This window comes from Canis aureus, chromosome 20, assembly GCF_053574225.1.
Source record: "Canis aureus isolate CA01 chromosome 20, VMU_Caureus_v.1.0, whole genome shotgun sequence".
NCBI lineage: Eukaryota > Metazoa > Chordata > Mammalia > Carnivora > Canidae > Canis > Canis aureus.
In genome coordinates this window covers 37,327,562-37,340,006 of record NC_135630.1, presented here as the reverse complement: position 1 = coordinate 37,340,006, position 12,445 = coordinate 37,327,562, and positions in this window count along the sequence as shown.

The following is a 12,445-nucleotide window of genomic DNA, read 5'->3' as shown; positions in this document are numbered from 1 at the left end:
CACCAGGGATCCTCTGGGTGGAGTGTGCTGTGTCCATTCCAAGTGCTTAATTGGCTAGGCACTTCTTGATTCTGTTGGCCAGCGTAGCCAGCAACTGCACTCCTGTTAGTTCCCTTCACCATTTCTGCCATTCCTGAGAGTGCAGGAGCCTTATTGTCTTTATATCAACGTTTCCTTCAAATCGACTCACTTTTTTTCCTTGAATACATTAATTTTTAAAGCGTTCCTGTGGAGAAGCAGCATAGCACAGAGGTTAAGAACAAAGTCTAAAGCCAAGCTGTCAGGATTTCAACATTGCCTCCCCCACTTCTGAACCTGATTTTACTCCCTCGTGCCTCAGTTTCCCATCTATAAAATGAAAGCAATTACAGTTCTTGTCACAGAGGTTTATAATATGATTATGAGAATCAGCGATTTCCCTTTATAAGCATTTAAAACGAGCCTTCCAGAGTAAGTGCTATATAAGTTTGCTAAATGAGATCTCTAACATCAATGAGAAACCAGGATCACTTGCTTCTTAACACAAATTAAAGATAAAAACAAAACGGTGCTATTAAATTCTAGCTAGATATTTGCCTGCTAAATACTTAGCAGGGTAGCCCTGGTGTCTTCTTAAAAATGTAAAACAGAGAGGACGGCATGAAGCTAAGGAAATCTTTAAGACTTGCCAATGGCAAACCGAGGCCTCCTCCTCCCCTCAGCCAGAAAACCTGGGGGAGAAGTGAAACAAGAATAACTTTCTCGGGGTACTACCACCTGAAATCATTCCTGGGTGTGCTAGGAGGAGGCTGCATCCACTCCGGAAAGTTCTAGAAAGGCCTATCAGAGGTAAAAAGCTGAGAAAGTGAGAGGTACCCCACGTAGCACATCTAAATGAAAAATGAAAGCAGGCACCCCTGTGTCGCTCTATCAATCGCGAACATCCCTGAGTTGAGAGCAAAATATCTCACACTGCTAGGCTGGATCTGAGGCAAAGAATCTGTTTTCACTTTAAACTGGTGTTGTTGTACAAGGCGCTGAGAGTGGGACTGTCACTCACCTATATCCTCCTCTCTGACCTTCATCTGGGGGTGACTCAGCAGTTAGTGACTCCAGTAGATGACTCTAGGTGACAGCTCCCAGCCGACATGCCTCCTCTTCTCTTCCGTGGGCAGAATTGGCTCAATTGTCATCTATGTATGCTTTTAACCACCAGTGTCACCTGAAAGGGTGGCTGGAGGGGTAGGCAAGAGATGTGGGATCCTGGCACCTCAGAACCTCCTGTTCTGTGTGGTGCATGTTCCCAGCGCATGTCAGACTCAAGTGTCTGTGGGCCCTGATGGATGGGGTGAGCACCCCGGTGCAGCCACCCACCCCCATAAAAGGATTAAGGGTGATGTTCAGAAAGCAGAGCTCCATCCCCAGAGGAAAGGTGCCACAGAGCCATCAACACACAGTTCTGCATAATCAGTTCAACACCAGAACAACAGAAATGGGAAGGGAAGATTAAAAAATAATCCAAATTTCATAGCCCTGAGGGGTGTGATGGAATGGGAAATCGGGTGAAAGCATTAAACCCAGAATCACAAAACACTCACATCTGAGTCTTTTAAAACCTCAAGGCTAAGGTAGGAAACAACATTTTTGCCCTTGGGAGAATTATCTTAAGTCCCTCTGAAAGAGTGCCCACTTCTGAACTCCTCTCTTTGTGGCGACATTATGGAGTCTGGCCACCTCAGGTTAGTGTCAGGAATAATTCACTGGGCTGTTCTCAGTGGAGGGCAAAGTTGGGAGATCTCTCCATGCGGCCCCTGGTGGGAGGCCCAGGACTCCTGCAAGATGCTGGCAACCATCTCCCTCCAGGCTTTAGGTGGGGTGCCAAGGGCGGCACCAAGGGGCAGCATGGGCAAGTGGGGGTCAGGCATGCACAGGGGTTTCACGCCCAGCATCTCCCCAGCCCTCTCATGCTCTGCTCTATGGAATGTGCTTGCCCGGCCCTGCTGCCAGGGTGTGAGCCCCCAGGTTTGCATTGGTTCTTTCTCCTCCCTCTATCCTCCCATGCCTCCCTCCTTTTCCTCTTGGTCCCCTTTCTTTTCTCCATGCCCTATTTCTGTTTTTTAAGATTTTATTTATTTATTTGAAAGAGGGAGAGAGTATAAGCAGTGGGGAGGGGCAGAGAGGAAGGAAAGCAGACTCCCCACTAAGCAGAGGGCCTGATAGGGGGCTCCATCCCAGAATCCTGGGATAGTGACCTGAGCCGAAGGCAGACACTTAACCGACTGAGCCATCCAGGTATCTCCGTGCCTCGTTTCTACTTTAGTGTTTAAAGACTGAGATTGGGGACGCCTGGGTGGCTCCACAGTTGAGTGTCTGCCTTTGGCTCAAGGTGTGATCCTGGGTCCAGGTATTGAGTCTCTCCCTTGAGAAGCCTGCTTCTACCTCTGCCTGTGTCTCTGCTTCTCTCTCTCTGTCTCTCATGAATAAATAAATAAAATCTTAAAAAAAAAAAAAAGACTGAGATTGGAGGGTTTTCCCATTTCTGGGTTCCATACCGCCAAATCCAAAAATCAGAAATTGGGCTTTGACAATAAGACTGAGTCTTGGAAACTGAGACTTCCCAGAAGGTCCAGAATACAAGCTCTCTCAGACTGCATGACGAAATGCCCACATTCAAGATCGCAGTGGAGACATTCAAAGTTGGCTACCTGGTTGTATCCAGCTTTGTTTACCCTGCTCACCATGATATGAAAACGGTTTCAGATATCATGCTGACTCCTCCTCCCTGCCACATCCTTTTCTCCCTCCAAACACTACGGTTCTTAGAAGCCTCCCATGATTAACCAGAACCCAATATCAGTGTCCCAATGTCCTCTCAATCTTCATGACCAGGAGAGTGCATCTCACTCATATCTTCTTGGCCTTTCCAGAATTTTCCAGCATATGTACAGCTCACTCCAAGTGCATATACTAGGGGATGATTTTAGGTGGTAGCTAAGGAGTGTACATAACCAGCCAGTGACAAGAACTACCTACCGTCACTGAGCCATATTGTGAGCAGGCACCTGCTAAGCATCTGACAGACATCCTGATATTGAATCCTGATGACACCTCTTGCAGTAGCCATATTTGGCCTAGTGTTACAGACAAAGAAAATGGAGCTCAAAGTAAACTGCCCACAGTCATACAGACCCCAGAACCTGAGAGATTTCAATGAGCCACTGGGTTTGTGTGATACTGATTTAGGTATATCGTCAAATTTCCTCCACCCTGAAAATACTATTTCAGGTTTCCTCCTGCTGTTACTATGCAGAAATACTGAGGTACATCAAGCTGTGTTCATTTTGTATGCTATGTGTCTTTTTCTTTTTTTGGCAATCTAACAGCTAAAATATTTTTCATGCTTAAAACTTAAACACATGTATATAGATAAGAAATAAATATACAGGGATGCTTGGGTGGTCCAGTCAGTTAAACCTTGGACTCTATTTTTTAAAAATTATTTATTTAAGATTTTATTTATTTATTTATTCATGAGAGAGAGAGAGAGAGAGAGACAGGCAGAGACATAGGCAGAGGGAGAAGCAGACTCCCTGTGGGGAGCCCGATGTGGGACTCGATCCCAGGACCCCAGGATCACACCCTGAGCCGAAGGCAGATGCTCGAGCATTAAGCCACCCAGGTGTCCCGTGTTGGACTCTTGATTTCAGTTTAAGTCATGATCTCAGGGTTGTGGGATCAAACCCTGAGTCAGGCCCCATGCTCAGTGGGGAATCTGCTTGAGGATTCTCTCTCCCTCTCTCCCCTCCCCTACATCACACACACATGTGTGGGTGCACATGCACTCTATTAAATAAATAAATAAATAAATAAATAAATAAATAAATAAATAAATAAATCTTAAAATATATATATACCACAGGTATTCACCAATAGGATCTTATGGCTGACAGTTTGCTCAAGGATTTAACACAGAATTTCATGTGAATGAATTTAGATTTGAGTGTCTGTAAGTACCATAACGTGAAAACCTCTAAAATTTGGCCTGAGGCAAATTAGTATGTCTGGGCCTCGGTCTTCTCATCTGTAGGGAGAGGACACAATATCTTGTCCAAGGTTGTGCACAAGATCAGATATTCGTATACAAAAAGCCCACCACAGTCCTCACAATACATCAGTATCTTGTCATTTCCTTCTCAGGTTCCTTAAAGAAGGGATACACATTTGTTGGCATATTCTTACTAAATTCTTAAAAATCAATAATTTAGTCAAACCCAATTCATGTACATATACACCTATATATAATAAAATTATCCGCTGTGCATAAAATCATGTGAAAAGAATGACACAGTAACTATCACCTGACATTTTATTTAACATGATAGAGTGCCACTGTCTTAGTACAAAGTGACCTTAACCGCTTCGAAATTCCTTCCTTATTTTTCCAGTAACAAATCATATCGTGAAGGAAGACCTTCAGCAGGGTCATGTAATTCGAAAGGGCTTCTTTGGGGATATGTACTGGCATCTTTGGGGACTTTGGAGGAAAGACTCAGTAATTGGTTTTAATGAGGCTTTTCTCCCTCACAGGACCTATCCTGTCTCCCTTTTTATGTGTCAGGTCCTCAATGGTGGGAACCACATTTTATCTCTCTTTTGTATCCCTTAACCTAGCCAACTCATCAACAAACACATTTTAAGCAGATAGTGCATACCCAACACTGTGTCAGGACATGGAGAGAATACAAAAGAAGCAGAAATTGGGGTCCTAGCTGTGAGACACAAATAATCTCGTCAGGCAATTTGGGCACAGGCTGAGTTATCTGCATGTTATTGCTGGTATGTGAATTCCTTAATATAAGTTCCAGAAAGCCCAGGAGCTTTTAGAAGAATACAGATGCAATAGGGAAAGTGAGCCCATTCATTCATATGTAAATAAATAGACCTGTACATTTATTAAGTCCTGATATGTGCCAAGCCGTGGAGCTACAACCATGAATAAGACTTGCTCCCCAAACTTGGAAAGAGCCCCATTTGTGGGGAAGATCAACATATAAAAAAAACAAGGCAACAGTGTGTTCTAAGTGTTATAAAAGACCAGGGGGCCAGGGGCCAGGACATGGTGAGGACCCAAAGGAGAGCATAATTGAGTCTACTGGTTGTGAGGTGGTGGGACAATTAGGTCAAAGGAGACCTTTGAGTCAAGGTCATCCTTGACTGTCTCCCAAGATGAATGGTAGTCTGGTGGAGAAGGGACAGAGCATTCCAGAGAACAGTGTGAGAAACTTGAGGTAGGTGGAAGCATGGTGTGTCCAGAGAGAATACAGGGTAGGGACAGAAGATGGCTATGGGAAAGATGAGGCAGCTTCCAAATCACTAGCAAAAGGCAGGAGATGTGCCTTGAGATTAAACCAAGAAGTCCCTGATGCCATGCTAGAGTATGCACTTCATCCTGGAGGAAATGGGAAGGATCAGGGAGTGACACAGTCAGACTTGCATTTTTAAAGGATCACTCTGGCAACAAGCCTGACAGATGGACCCGATGAATGAGAGTCTGTAGGTAAGGACACCAGATAGGAGAGTGTCTTGATGTCACAGGAGAGTGTCGAGATGAGAAATGATGAGGGCCCAAACCAGGACAGGAATAGTAGAAAGAGAAGAAAGGGTGTTCTTGTGCAGTGTTAATTCTAGGAAGTCTGAGCTGACTCACCCTGAGGAGACATCTGAAAGTACTGAGAAGCAAAGGAGAGATCAGTCACGGTAGCTACAGTTAGGAATTTTTTTCTAGCATACTCATTGAGTATAAGGAGCCTTCCTTTTACCCCTAGAGTCCCTCCTGCCTTCCTTACAAAGATAGTGTGATACTTGGTTATGAGCAGGCTCTAAAGTCCCCCTCCATCATTTACAAGCAGGGTAAATGAATGAGTAAACCTATGTAAAGTGCTCTGGTGAGGCCCCACACAGACTACACACTCACTAAATACTGTTACTGTACTATAGCGTGAGGTCTCCCTTCTCATGGCTTGGCTTGTCCTACAGAGGTTGCTGAACCTAGTTGGGGGAAAGATACTCAGGCATGGCATTTTTAACTATGGCTCCTGTCATTCACGGGAGTTCTCCATAAAGGGAGCAACCACAAACCAGAAGCCAAGCAACTAGCACACCCCAGTTCTTCCTTTTTTTTTTTTTTAAGATTTTATTTATTTGACAGAGAGGGAACAAGAGAGGGCATAAGACCACAAGCAGGAGGAGGGGCAGAGGGAGAGGGAGAAGCAGACTCCCCACTGAGCAAGGAGCCCGATGCAGAGCTCCATCCCAGGACCCTGGGATCATGACCTGAGCTGAAGGCAGATGTTTAACTGACTAAGCCACCCAGGCATCCCCACACCCCAGTTCTTAACACTTCAATACTACAGGCCCCCTCTATGCACATGGCACTCCCCAAGATCTACGCCTCATTGCCACCCCTGCTGTGAGGGCCCTGTACCCTTGAGTGCACACACTTCAGAAGGTACTAAACAGAAGGATGGCTAAACATATATTATTTTGATAAGAGGTCAGATACACATTTGAAAACAAGGGAAATCTCATTTTTTGTTCGGAAGAACAAAAAAAGAATATGACCTTGAAAATCTGTAAAGGGGGCATGATGTTTGTTCAAAGACATTAAGGATCTTTTCTGATTACTAGAGTTTTTAACTAAATATATGATAGGAAGTTCTGTTGGTTATGGAGGAAACAGATTTCCCCAAAAGCCCATGCAGGAGAGAATAAATCTTTCTTCACTCCTGAAAAACATGGTTAGCATTGGCCAAATTTTGTGCTTTTTTAAAAAAATCAAATGGCATCATTCTCTCTTCAATTCCAATTTCTTGTAATAGAAATTAACTCACTTCAGTGAGTTAAGTTGGGAGAGTAATTTAGACTGTATACATATTTCAATCAAACATCCCAAAATGAAGCCCCACAAACTAATCTATGGGATAGAAATCAGAACAGTGGCTGCTGGTGGCAGATAGGCAGGGAGAATAGGGAAAGAGCATAAAGGAAATGTCTGAGGTGACAGGCATGCTCTGTAAAGATACATATTGGACTGCAGGGTACACATTTGTCACAACTCTTGGAACTATACATTTAAGATCTTCACGGATTAATACATGGAAATTATACTTCAATTTTTTTTTAAAGGAAGGAAGGGAGATTTCCAGTTAAACATGATAGAATGACCATATTCACCATATCATTTTTGAAAACCCTACTAAAATTGAGTAAAAGGATAATATAGGTATACTAAGCCCTTGAAAACAGAAAGACCAGAAGATAAAAGGACAACAGAGTTCATCCCATTTTGGAGATGGAAAGTGGACAGAGAAGTAGGACTTGACAAGGTATAGTTGAGTTGGAGGAAGCTCTGACTGAAGTGCTCACAGAAAGTGATGTTCCTAAGAAGCTGGCTCATTTATCCTTCCCGGGAGCCCCAGGCCACTCTGGAGGTTTATTGTCTGGGCTCTGAGGCCTAGAACACCATGAAGAAACAGGCCTCCCTCAGAGGAAGAGCCAAATTACGGAGCTTTTTAGCACCTGAAGCTTAAATACAAGTGGACAAACATTTAGGGAGTGCCTTTACCGTGTAAGAAAGAACTGAAAACAAACCACTGGGAAAAGGAACATAGAAGAAACAGACACAATATAAGCAGTGGAATAAAACATTTAGCTAAAATGGTAATTAATAGTATCTTTAGAAAGAAAAGAGAAAAAAAAAAAGAGAGAAAAAATCAAAAAAAAAAGAAAGAAAAGAGAAGATATTACACCCATAAAATCAGGAAAGGATACTACAGAAAGTAAATAGAGAACTAGAAAAAAACATTGAAAATATGATACCAGAAATATTTAAAAATAGAAAAATAGGAAGATAAAACTTAGTAAACTTCCCAGGAAGGAAAACCAAAAGACAAAAGCTAAAGGCCCAGAGGAACAATCTTGGGAGTCCAATATCTGGCTAATAGAAATGCCAGATAGAACAGAGGAAACAGAAGAAAGAAATAATCAGGGGCACCTGGGTGGTTCAGTCAGTTAAGCATCTGCCCTTGGTTCAGGTCCTGGGGTACTGGGATAGAACCCCACATCGGGCTCCCTGCTCAGTGCAGAATCTGCTTATCCCTCTGCCTCTGCCATTCCCCCCACTTGTGCTGTTAAATAAATAAATAAAGTCTTAAAAATAGAAAGTCATCAGAGAACCTACACAAGAAAACTTCCCCAAACTGAAAGACCTGAGTTTCCAAATTAAAAATATCCACCAAGGTACTCCAAAGTACTTTCTCTTTCACCAAAGAGAGAGGAGTTATCTCAGAAAACTGTGATAGAAGTCTTTTAGTAGGATTGACTTTTTTTTAACTTGGTAAAAAGTTACACATATTTTTTAATTCTCAAAAAAGAAGAGAGGGTTCATTTGATAATTTAGACAGAGTTTCATTCTGTTCTCCATTTTTATCCTTTTGATTGGTAACAGAAACCAAGAGGCTACACTGTCCTTCCTTAAATATTAAGTTGTGGGCAGCCTCAGTCAGCGGTTTAGTGCCACCTTCAGCCAGGGTGTGATCCTGGAGACCTGGATTGAGTCCCATGTCAGGCTCCCTACATGCTTCTCCCTCTGCCTGCTTCTCCCTCTGCCTGTGTCTGTGCCTCTCTCTCTCTCTCTCTCTCTCTGTCTCTCATGAATAAAGTCTTTAAAATATATATATTAAGTTGAGCCAACACTAGTATGTTGTACATGAATTTGTGATTACAAACACATGTGAAAGAAATCTATGTCTTTTTTTCTTTAGTTTTTATTTAAATTTCAGTTAGTTAACATGGTATACTATTAGATTCAAGTGTACATCCTATTTCTTTATTTTCTTAAGTCTGATTTTGGGTCCCCATCTGGTCTGAAATTCAATCTCAGTCATTATTGAGCTTCCTTATGCTCTACCTATAGGTTATGTAAAGGTCCTGGGGCAAAGTATTCCAGAAGACTCCTTTAGTCTTCAGTTCATGCTGGTTTTCCCAGAGGTGCCTGTTGTCTCTATCCATGTGGTCCTGAGAAGCTGAGCAACCTGCTGGCTCCTGTGCAGAGTGGAGGTCCAGAGTTGTGGGCAGAGTGGGAGGGCCCGTCCCTTTCAGGGTAGCTATTTCCTCTCTAGAACACAGACACCTGCCAGAGGTAGAACATGCCTTGTGGAATCATTCCACCCCTCCAGCCCACTCCTCCTTCCCCTCCACCCCAAGCCTCAGCAAAACCTGCCTGACCAGCTAAGGCTCCAGGAAAGACCAGAAGAATCTGTCTTTGATCTGCTTCTGCTTTCACACTTCAAGTACCCCGGGGTTGAAACACCAAGAGCCTTGACTACCTCAGAATGAGAGGAGAAAAGAATACAGGGAATGGCATACAAACTCCCATCTCAATAAACCACGCTGACTCCTTGGCCTGGAGATCTGAGGAAGGCCAGTTAGGAGAACCTTTGGACATGGGTCTCAACAAGTGTCCATCACCTATGGGAGACCTAAGACCATAGAATGCTTGTGAGGTCAGGAGAGCATTCTATGGTCTTAGGGCTCAGCATTCCACTCGGGGCTGCAACAGTTTGGAAAAAGGAGAGCTGGGGAGGAGTTGGGAAGCTCCCACCTGATGCAGGCCTTCCTAGGATGGTCCTCTCTCCTTTCTAGCTCCTATGTCTCATCTCAAGTGTGACCAAGTCTCTCCACAGCATCTTAGCCTACAAGCCCTCCCAGCTATGGTACGTGCATTAAAGAGCTAAGTGGCACTGAGATTGGCACTGAAAGACTCTAGCCTGGGGACTGAAATTAGACTCCTAGAGTTCCCAAAGCTATAGAGAGATCTCACCATCTTGGGCCCTGCTCCCGTGGCAATCCAGCTCTCCATCCTACAGTTTTCTTCCATTGGCCAGACTTGAGTTGAATCATGAAGAAAACCTGTGGAGGCAGTTCTGAACTCTGGCAGATTGGTTTTTGATTGTGTTCACAACCTTAAAGCTGCATTTCTTTTTCTTGTTTTTTTTTTTTTTAGATTATATATTTATTTATTCATGACAGAGGCAGAGACATAGGCAGAGGGAGAAGCAGGCTCGCTGCAAGGAGCCTGATGAGGGGCTTGATCCTAGGACCCCAGGATCATGACCTGAGCTGAAAGCAGATGCTCAACCACTGAGCCACCCAGGTGCCCCAAAGCTGTATTTCTTAATTTATTTGATAACCTAGAAATAAACACAAGGCTTTTTGTAAACTATTCAAAGCATATATAGGATGCCACATGTGAGTATGTCCAGCCTTAAGAAGGGAAGAGACAGCACCTCGTGCAAACAATTGCCATGTCCTGAGGTGGAAGTTACTCTGCTTCCAAAGCTCTGGGCTCTGTGTAAACTCACCTTTACACGTGGAGAAGGATCGCTTCCAGGCCCTTCCACTGAGCAGAATGTCTTCTCTAATATCACTGGTTTGGAAAGGGATTTGTTTAAGCATCTAAGCTCAGCTAAACAAAAGAAGTTGCACATAATGGAGTATCCTTGGAAGCTTTAACAAAGGATCTCTTAAAACTTGCTTATTGCTTTTCAGTCTTCAGTTTTAAAAAATAATGCTTGACAAATAAGCAGGGCATTTAGCAAAGCGTAAACCCATTATGGTATTCTTTTTAGAAATAAGTAAGATTATTGAGGTCTGATTAAAGGTAGGTATTGGCTTTAAAATAATTAGGCACTGACTTTTGAAATAAATTTGAATTTTAAGCAGGTGCAACCATAGGATGACCTTTGAACAAGAGTACAGAATTCCATACCATTTACAGGCTGAAAGCTCTGACTTTCAGCTAACGGAGTCCGAGGCTGATCTGACAGGTAGACAAACATCCACTAAGCACAGTCACTAACGAATGCCCAGCCCTCTCGCCCTTGAGACTTTGGGGCCCAGGCAGACTCTGCTGACACCTGGTGGCAGACAGCAGGCAGGCAGGGCTGAGTCCAATGCAGATCTCCCTCCACCTGACCTGCTGCCTGGATTTCTAGTCTGTGTAATGAATATTGCCTAAAACAGCAGGGAAGATATTATCTTGGAGGAAGAGCTGTTCTACAAGATCTAAAGATTAATGGCCGGGCATTAGCACCACTGAAGAAGTCTGGGCAGACGTGGAGAATGCTCACACTGCAAAGCCTGCCTTTTGCAAGACTGTTCTTCCCAAAGACTGTATCTGTTTGAATGACCTCTGATCTACCTCAGGATCCATTCACTCTCTCACCTCTATCCCATGCCCAGAGAACAGAAAAAGGGATGGCCTTATTCTTTTTTTTTTTTTTAAAAAGATTGTATTTATTTATTCATGAGAGACAGAGAGACAGAGAGAAAGGCAGAGACACAGGCAGAGGGAGAAGCAGGATCCATGCAGGGAGGCTGATGTGGGACTTGATCCCAGGACCCCAGGATCACACCCTGGGCCAAAAACAGATGCTCAACCGCTGAGCCACCCAGGTGTCCTCGGATGGCCTTATTCTTATGAAAAGGAAATTTAAATTATTCTGCTGTTGTTAATGAACTCGGCCCTAACTGAAAAACATTCCAACCGGAAGAAAGAGGACGTGTACAGGATACATTTGATAGGTAATGTGCTAAGGGTGAACTGCATCCAAGGGCAAGGCACTCAAGGCAAGGGAATGGGGAGGGAAGATTTCTTGGAAAATGAGAAGTGAGTCCTTCCCTGGGTCCCAGAAGCAGGCCTGGGAGCTGACAGGTATAGCTGGATGGGAGAAAACAGACGAGCAGTGGGAAATACCTAACTTGTAGGAAAAAACCCGGCTTGACTTCCCAGTTTTTGATATGCCTTCCCAATGTCTCATTCTGTGCCTGAACCTTCCCTGTGTGCAGTGGGAGTCATCTCCTTTGTGCAACAGCAACACAACAGATTTCCCCAAAATAAAAATGTGTGTGTGCCAGGCACTGAGCCCAGCCATCTGACTGAAACCTCAGAGCACTTCTGTGAAAGTTACCCCTATTTAACAGGGAAAGAAATGGAGATGCAGAGACTGGGTGGCTGGCCCAAGGTCACACCTCCAAACTAGGGACAGTGTGTGCAGTCTTCCAACCCAAGGCTGTATGACTTCAAAACCCATCCCCTCTCTCCCTCCTCGTGCTCACCAAAACCAAACACCAAGGGAGAAAGGATTCCAATACATCCCAAAGAGCATCGCTTGCTTTTTTCAATTTGTGTAAATTTAAATGTCACCACAAGTTCGCTTCTAGGTCACTTTTAAAACAAGCAGCTTTGCTTTGTGGCAGGTGGAGGGCGGGGGGGAATCTGCTGTAATTTGCACAGCTGTAGAATCCACTGTTCAGTTTTCTTCTCGGCTGTCCAGGGAAACAGAAACAAATGGCAATCTAGGACACTTACCTTGCCTGTTGTGAATAACCACCAGGGTGCTTTTTC